Source organism: Lissotriton vulgaris, chromosome 1_1 (assembly GCF_964263255.1).
Source record: "Lissotriton vulgaris chromosome 1_1, aLisVul1.2, whole genome shotgun sequence".
Classification (NCBI taxonomy): Eukaryota; Metazoa; Chordata; class Amphibia; order Caudata; family Salamandridae; genus Lissotriton; species Lissotriton vulgaris.
The window spans coordinates 897506520-897514231 of NC_141685.1; the positions used below are offsets into that span (position 1 = coordinate 897506520).

Consider the following 7712-nt stretch of genomic DNA (forward strand, 5'->3'; position numbering starts at 1 on the left):
AAGAGCCATATATTAACGTGTGAATACCGCTGCGCGGGAGCTCGCCGGGAGAAGCCCGGGACAAGGGCGGGACCGTCTGTGGCCGTCAGAGGCCGAGTGAGGCCGGGCCGGGCCACCTTCCTAACATTTACCACTCAATATTTATAACATCTCATGGTATCACCTAGCAGACGTTTTAAATGTTTATTTTGTAAACATTGCATCTGACCATAACCAGGCTTGTGTCCTCATTGTTAGTATAACCGCTTTGACCTAACTTTGCCCATTATTGTACATAATTTGAGGTCTGAGGTTGGTGTTAATTTGGTTACTTGTATATCTAAAGATGACCCTAAGATCTGGCAAAGAGAGGCAAGTCCAGGTCTCCACCTCTAATGGCACTCTTACGGATACAATTGACCAGTTTTTTAAACGCTCTACTGCCATACTGGAGAAAGAAATCGCTCTAGTTGAAAAACGTCTTTCACTAGATATAATTACAGGCAAGCGATCCTCTCTTGGGAAAATTAATGAGGCAGCCTCCCCCATTCCGCTTTCCCTTTTAGACACTGATAGCAATGATGTTAATACAGATTTAGTGCTTGTAACTGTTCCTGAGACCCAAACTGTGGAGTTAGCGGGGACGGGTCAAGATAGCTCATATACCACTGCACATGATAATATGCTAAATGGAGGGACTACTATTTTTTTAGACCAGCCTGGAGAGAAATCAGGTCTCTCGGACTCACCTAATCTTAATATCAGTAAGGAGCAAGTGAATTCCCCTCCCCTTTCACAACTTCTACCCTCACAGAACCCTGGGAAACGTAAAAGGTTAGACTCTCCCGACTTAGATGAACATATTGAGGGGGCGGGAAGTACTATTGACTCACCCATACAGTTGCCTAATACTAATGTGGTGGTTCAACTTGAAGACCATAACACCACAGTTAGTATTGCAGAAGGCATACTTCTGGCTAAGATAGAGTTACTAATGAAATCCCTGCTCTTACCACTATTCGAAAGGACAAGACTATTGAATACAAAAATGGATTCCTTGGATATGTTGGTTAAAGATAATATAGCATCTACAAACAGAACTCTTGCCAGTTTAGCCCCCAAAGGCTTGCCCCCCACTGCCCTGTCATCATCGAAGTCTACTCTGGTGAATAACAAAGCAGGGGCCTCAAGTTCAAAAGCGGGACCCACTACGTTAAAAGCCCCGCAGCCAACAACTGTATCGGCCCCCAAGAAAACAGTTAGCTCTGAGGGCGCACCTAGACAGAAGGCCGCAAAGCAACCCCAGGCCAAGAAAACTCTTAGTAGTCACGACCAAAACATCCGGCCCTATATCAAACCTATCCCGAGGAAACAATGTGTTAATCTCCCCCCAGAGTCACAGCCTTACACCATCATCTTAACTGGCGTGGCTCCTTTAGTAGATGGTAAAAGAGAAACACACAAGGACCTCTACAATAAAGTAACATTCTGGCTTAATAAAAATCGCCTGCTTCCACCCAACATGAATCCTGAAATTCTTAATGTAAGAAGGGTGGATTGGATAGGTTATGGTAAGAAAGATCTTGAGGGGGACTGTGTGGTTATAAGTTTCAGAGAGCCATGGGTGGCTGAATTTATCAGCAGGGAACCTAGATTCGGAAGAGTTGGGGATGTGCAAACATTATTGTTGAATTATTTCTATCCTGCTTTATATACAAGTAGACCCCACACCCCATTTCAACATTCTAGAAGAGACAGGCCAAGAGGGAGATTTCACTTTGATACCCCAGTCTACCCTTTGTTTCACCCACACCTCACAAACCGGTTTGCTCCGCTATCCGGCTTGGAAGGTGTGGATTGACTTGACAATCTACTACCGATTCCCGGGCCGAGTGAAGTTGTACTGAGTTCCCATAACCCTACTCCATCTCCCAGGGCTGAGATTGTAACAGGGCTGAGTGGTAATTCCCAAGGGGAGGTAGAAAGGGTAAAACTTCCAAATCCCACATATAGACCCCTGGTCCCTGAGGAGACTGTGAATCCATTTAACAACTTGCCGAAAGAAACAAGTAATACCCTCACAGTCTTGTCTTGGAATATAGCGGGATTAAAAGGGAAAATGTCTGAGGATGACTGGGGCTCTTATGTGGACTCTTTTGATGTTATCATTTTACAGGAAAGCTGGTCAACTGATGCCATCTTTTGGGTTGGCTATCTTAACTACTATAAACCAGCCTGTAAAGGACCTAAAGGTCGTCCTTCAGGTGGTCTGGTTATTTGGATCAGACAATCCCTAGCCTTTCAAATTATAGACATTCCTACCTTAAGTAGTGATATTCTTGCCTTGAAATTGTCTGGTAAAAATAACGAGGACTTTTTTCTGATTAACATATATGCAAGAGGGCAACCTGGTGGGAAGCCTGCGAGAGCAGCTAGCGATTTAGATTCCCTATTAAACAATATTACTAGCGACAAATGTATAATGGTGGCAGGTGATTTTAATTGTTCTTTTGAACCTTTTCCTAGTCTTGACAAAGAAGGATATGGGGAAATCGATCAAATTTGGAATATTCCACCATTAACCATACCTCCAATTAAAAAAGTTACCGAGGCCGCAATGCAGTGGTTAGGCCTCTGCCTTGAATGGGATCTGCGCGCAGCTAACGGTAGGACTAAATCAGATTCGATGGGAAAGGTCACTTTTGACAATTCCCAGCATTCGAGCCGTATTGACTACTTCTTAATAAAGATAGAGTTTTGGAAAATCCTAGAGGATATGGAAGTAGTCCAAAGACCTGAAAGTGACCATAATCCCCTGGCAATTAAATTACTACTGAATGAGGGTCTCAGATTAGATTCTGCATCCACTACCGTTACAGCCGAGGCTGTTCTCACGAATGACTGTAGAAGGGTACGCTGGACTAGGCTTATAGACAACCCTACCGTATTAGAAAGGGTTGCGGTGGAGGTCTCAGCAGCCACCAATTCGATGGTACCCATAGTTAATGAAGGCACTTCCCTGGAAGAAATAGGGTCGATCCATGAGTCTCTGTTTAATAAGATTAAAACTTTTTTTAATGAACCCACAAAAGGAAGGAATAATGGTCCAGTACCAACTAGGACCAAATGGTATGATAAATCTTGTCGTCTTGCCCATAGCACCCTAATAGCTGCTATTAAATCCAAGTCAGCCAATGATATTAGGCTAGCTAGGGTTAATTACAAGAAAGTACTTAAAGAGGCAAAAACCAACTGGGATGAACAGCGCTGGTTAGATTTATACCAAGCAAGCACCTCATCTAACCAACAAAAATTCTGGGAGGTTGTGAGGTGGGGTGGGACTGGGGTCTTGAAAGTCCCTGTTAACCATGTGCCTGCAGAACAATGGGTCAAGCACTACGCGACGCAGTTTAGTAACACGGAACGGATCTCCCACACTTGGGAAGATGCCAGTGTACAGACTGCGGTGCCCATACTTGACCACATTGTCTTCACAGAAACAGAAACTGTAGTTGCTCTTAAACAAGTCCAGAACGGTAAGGCCCCCGGTATGGCATGTGTCCCAGCGGACCTTTTTAAGTATGACCAGGTGCATTGGGTTCCGTACATAACTACCCTAGCAAATGCGATAGCTAGAGGGACCAGGATCCCAAATTCATGGAAAGGGGCAGAGATCCTGCCCGTGTATAAAAAAGGGGACAAAACTGATGCAGGAAACTACCGACCCATCAGTCTTATTGATGCCCTACAAAAGGTAGTGGCTAGAATACTTTTAGGAAAAATCGACACCTGGATGACCGAAGCTGACATTCTCTCTCCATTACAAGCTGGCTTTAGGGCTCACATTAGTACTGTAGATCAGATCTTAAGATTTGTTATGATCTACTGGAAAACTGTGTTTTTGAGAGGTGGCACGATATACGCTGCATTTGTGGACCTCAAATCAGCGTTTGATTTGGTCCCCAGAGGAAAGATGTGGGCTGCATTAAGAAAGATGGGAGTTCCTTCTGCGCTCCTAGAATTTACCATCAGGATGCACGAGGGAAATTTTGCTAGAGTTAGGTGGGGCCGCCAGGGCCAGGTCACAGAACCCTTCCCCATGACTCGTGGAGTGAGACAGGGCTGCGTCCTGGCCCCTACCCTTTTCATACTTTTTATTAATCAAGTGGTTAAGTTTCTCTCAGAAACCCCTACCGATGCCCCATCACTGGGTGGGACTAAATTCCCCCTTTTAATTTTTGCTGATGACACGCTCATATTGGCTAAAACACAGAAGGGTCTGCAGGTAGCTATAGACAAATTTGTGGATTTCTGCAATGAGAACGATTTAGAAATTAACATCAACAAAACCAAATTTATGGTCTTCACAAAGAAAAAACCACAGAGGGGCAATGTTACGATGAACGGGTCTAGTCTGGAACAGGTTGGAGTTATGACCTATCTTGGTGTGACAATGGACTATAGATTACGCTGGAAAGAGCAAATAGCGGCGCTTAGCTTGAAATTTACGCGTCTGTCCGGTTGTCTGGTGAAGGAGCAGCGGAGTTCTCTGACCAAAAGGGTATTGCCCACTCTTAAAATATATAGTGCAAAAATCAGCTCTGCCATATTATACGGGGCTGATATATGGGGTTGTGTGGACCTGGCTGTCCTTGATAGGATACAGAACAAATTTTTCCGAAACCTAGTCAGTCTTCCTCCATCAACACCCGCTCTACCACTATTGATGGATATGGGGTTCCATTCAATTAAACATCAAGCCCAGTACAGGATGGTGGCGTTATGGAGACGCATATGGTCCACACCGGAACTTGCCATGTTTGCCCAAGAGCTTCAGGATGTTAGATCACAACAGGGGGCAGGTGAAATTCCATGGTTTAAGTCAATTAGAAACACTCTTATCGGAATGGGCCTCCCCCAGTTGTGGTTTGAGCCGGGCTCTCACATCTTTCCCTCTAAGAAAGATTTTAAATCTCTCTTCTGGTCTATGGTTAAAGATGAACACGTTGCTCTTTCAGAGAAACCGAACCTGACCGGTCTGTTTCTGCTACATAAATTAGTCCCTCATAACGAGTGCTTTTGGGATGTAATTGTCAAAACCTTAGATAGGAAACTTTACTTTCAGTTCCGTCTAGGTACATTGCCATTACGGGCCTTCACCAGTGGTTGGCAGAAGCCGGCGACTTCACTTTGTCCATGTTGTACTGACCATAAAGAAACAATAGGTAATTTCTTGTTTGTTTGTAATGCTTACCGTGAACCACGCCACAAGTGGCTAAAGCCTATATGCTATAGATTAAAGACCCGGTCGAGCAGTGAAGCCTTGCTCATTCTAAGAACTAACACCTCTGAATGTCTTTCCATTGGATTGGCCAAATTCCTTGGATGGGCTTGGTTATTAAGGTCTAAGACAGTTTGTAACATACCGTCATGAAAAACCCATATAGTACGTTACTTTACTAGATTGTGTCTCCGACCAGTATTGATGTTGTGTCTTTTTATATGCATTTGTTCAATAATAATCTTCTCTTGTCGTCTTTATGCACATATTTAATTGAGGTTTTAATCAATTCTTAATTCTTTTTGTTCTATTGTTCTTTACGCTTAATTTTCATATAATGTCATTGATTATGTAATATTGTTATTATTCATATGTATGTAAATATTTTGTCTTTTATGAAGAATATTCGAAATAAAGACGTTAAAAACTGAAACTGTACTGGCGGCGCACAGTGCAGTACCATATCTACAAGGCCACGTAAAGCTCACCTGTTTGGATTTTCATGGCCTTGTAGATATGGTGTGAGGCATCACAGCGCAAGTCGCTGCATTGACTCACAGTGCAATTGGGAGGTGTGCCATAGGGGTTGTGGAGAAGTGTGGCTCACTGGTTAGAGGCAGCAGGCCCTAAAGCAGAGATCAGGCCCGGGACCAGGGTTCAATTCCCGACGCGATAGGGTCTAGGATCAATGTCCGCGGACTCGATAATTCTCGCTTCGGCGCCTTCTCTAATCATGGGCCCCACGCTGCAACTCTAGGCAATAGCTTGCTTAATCTACACAACGGCCCCACCAGCGCTGGGATGCCTGGCTCCGCCCCTCACAGGGAGAGCCAGGAAGGGTTCCACAGCCTAAGCGCCGAGATACCCTCACGGGTGATTCAGCGCTATATAAATCAATAACTATAGTGGGTGGTCCTAAGTAACACCCATGGCATTTGACACATTCCCAGAATTACAAAGTACTGTAAACCTAGGAATGCATCAAAAGCCTATGCCTTCCCACGAGAGAAGTAGGGGTGGCGGAACGCGGAGAAATAACTTTTTCTCCTCGTTTGTTCCTCTGAATTCAGCACACATAGAAGGAAGAATCGCCTCCATTGATTGTTTTTGTGCAGGAAGGTGTCCCTTCCTGCACAAGACCAATCCTTCCCGTGATGCCTACATTGGCGCATGGTAGCCAATTATACGCCAGCACTGGGGATGAGGACAGGAATGCACTGTACCTCATAGATACAGCACATTCCTTCCCTTTTCTTTTGACAAATGGCAACGAGGCAAGAAAGCTTGAAGTGCAGCCCTTCACCGAAAGCTTGGAAATGAGGCCTTAGTTGGTAGGGACTGCTGTTCCCTTATGAGACTGGGAAATACTGGTAGTGGTGGCAATAGATAAACATGCGCATAGGGCCTAAAGGCTATAATAAAAGCTCTCCAATCACGGTACTCTGATGTTCAGAAATAAAAAAAGATACCAGTTTGTGAGGACACCCCTCAAAATACTGCTCACCTTAAACATATAGGATTTTTGTATATTTTTGTGCTTATTTTGTGTTTCTTGCTATTCCTTAATGTATCACATTTCCCCTTCTAAATGTTAAACTTCCATTGGCCCATCTCACCTTCTACATTCATGTTTGTTTTCCCCATTTGTTTCTTAGGAGGAAAACCACATGGATGTCTTAACAAACAGAAGTGCCGGGATCTTCAGTCTAACCCAGAAGACAAAGTTATCTGCTGTGGGACAAATAAATGCAATTAGATTCCGAGGGGTGGGCGCTGAAGATGAGTCCCTTAGAAATGCAACTAACTACTCACAAGTAGGATGGAAATAATGCACATGCTCAAGGCCCACCCGGTGGATGAAGACTACATCCTACAACAACACTACAAACTAAGATGTGACCTCTCGAACCGTCAATTTATTGATTACCACACACCTCGGAAAATGTGCTGCTAAAACGTGTGAAAATAGTCTTTGCTCACCGTACGTTGTTGTTGTTTCGAGGCACGACCACCACAGGATTCCTGCTTCTCCTGTTTTGAATATTTGCATATCGTTACCTCATCTCCTATGTCACTTGCTTCAAAAATCCATCGCTTTTTCTAATACCATACCTTAATTTCATTTGAATGGGAAAGATGGCAGAAATGAGGACGTCTCAACTTGTGGTACTGTATTAAAAGAGAATGAAATGCATGTGAGTTTCCTGTTGTTTGTCACATTCAGAGCTCCATAATGGTCACGCATGTGCAGCAGTGCAACCACTCTTATTAATGGTGCCTTTATTACTATTTATTAAAGAATTCTAATAGAAATTCTGAAAAGATCAATTGAAATTGTATCACATGGCAATATGAGGCACAATCCCTTTATTGGTAATGTGGCTTTGGAGTGATTAAATGTGCTATGGAAATAAGAGAGGATCTAATTTGTAAATGTTTGACACCTGAAGCC

General features: G+C 43.7%; 1 long non-coding RNA gene across 1 annotated transcript in view; it reads left to right on the forward strand.

Annotated features, from left to right (window-relative positions):
* The window catches only part of LOC147748135 (uncharacterized), a 32962-nt gene extending 25508 nt beyond the window's left edge, over window positions 1-7454 (forward strand). Inside the window, exon 3 of the long non-coding RNA XR_015308721.1 lies at window positions 6916-7454. This is a non-coding gene — a long non-coding RNA (uncharacterized LOC147748135). The remainder of the gene's footprint in view (window positions 1-6915) is intronic.
* The last annotated feature ends 258 nt before the right edge of the window (window positions 7455-7712 follow it).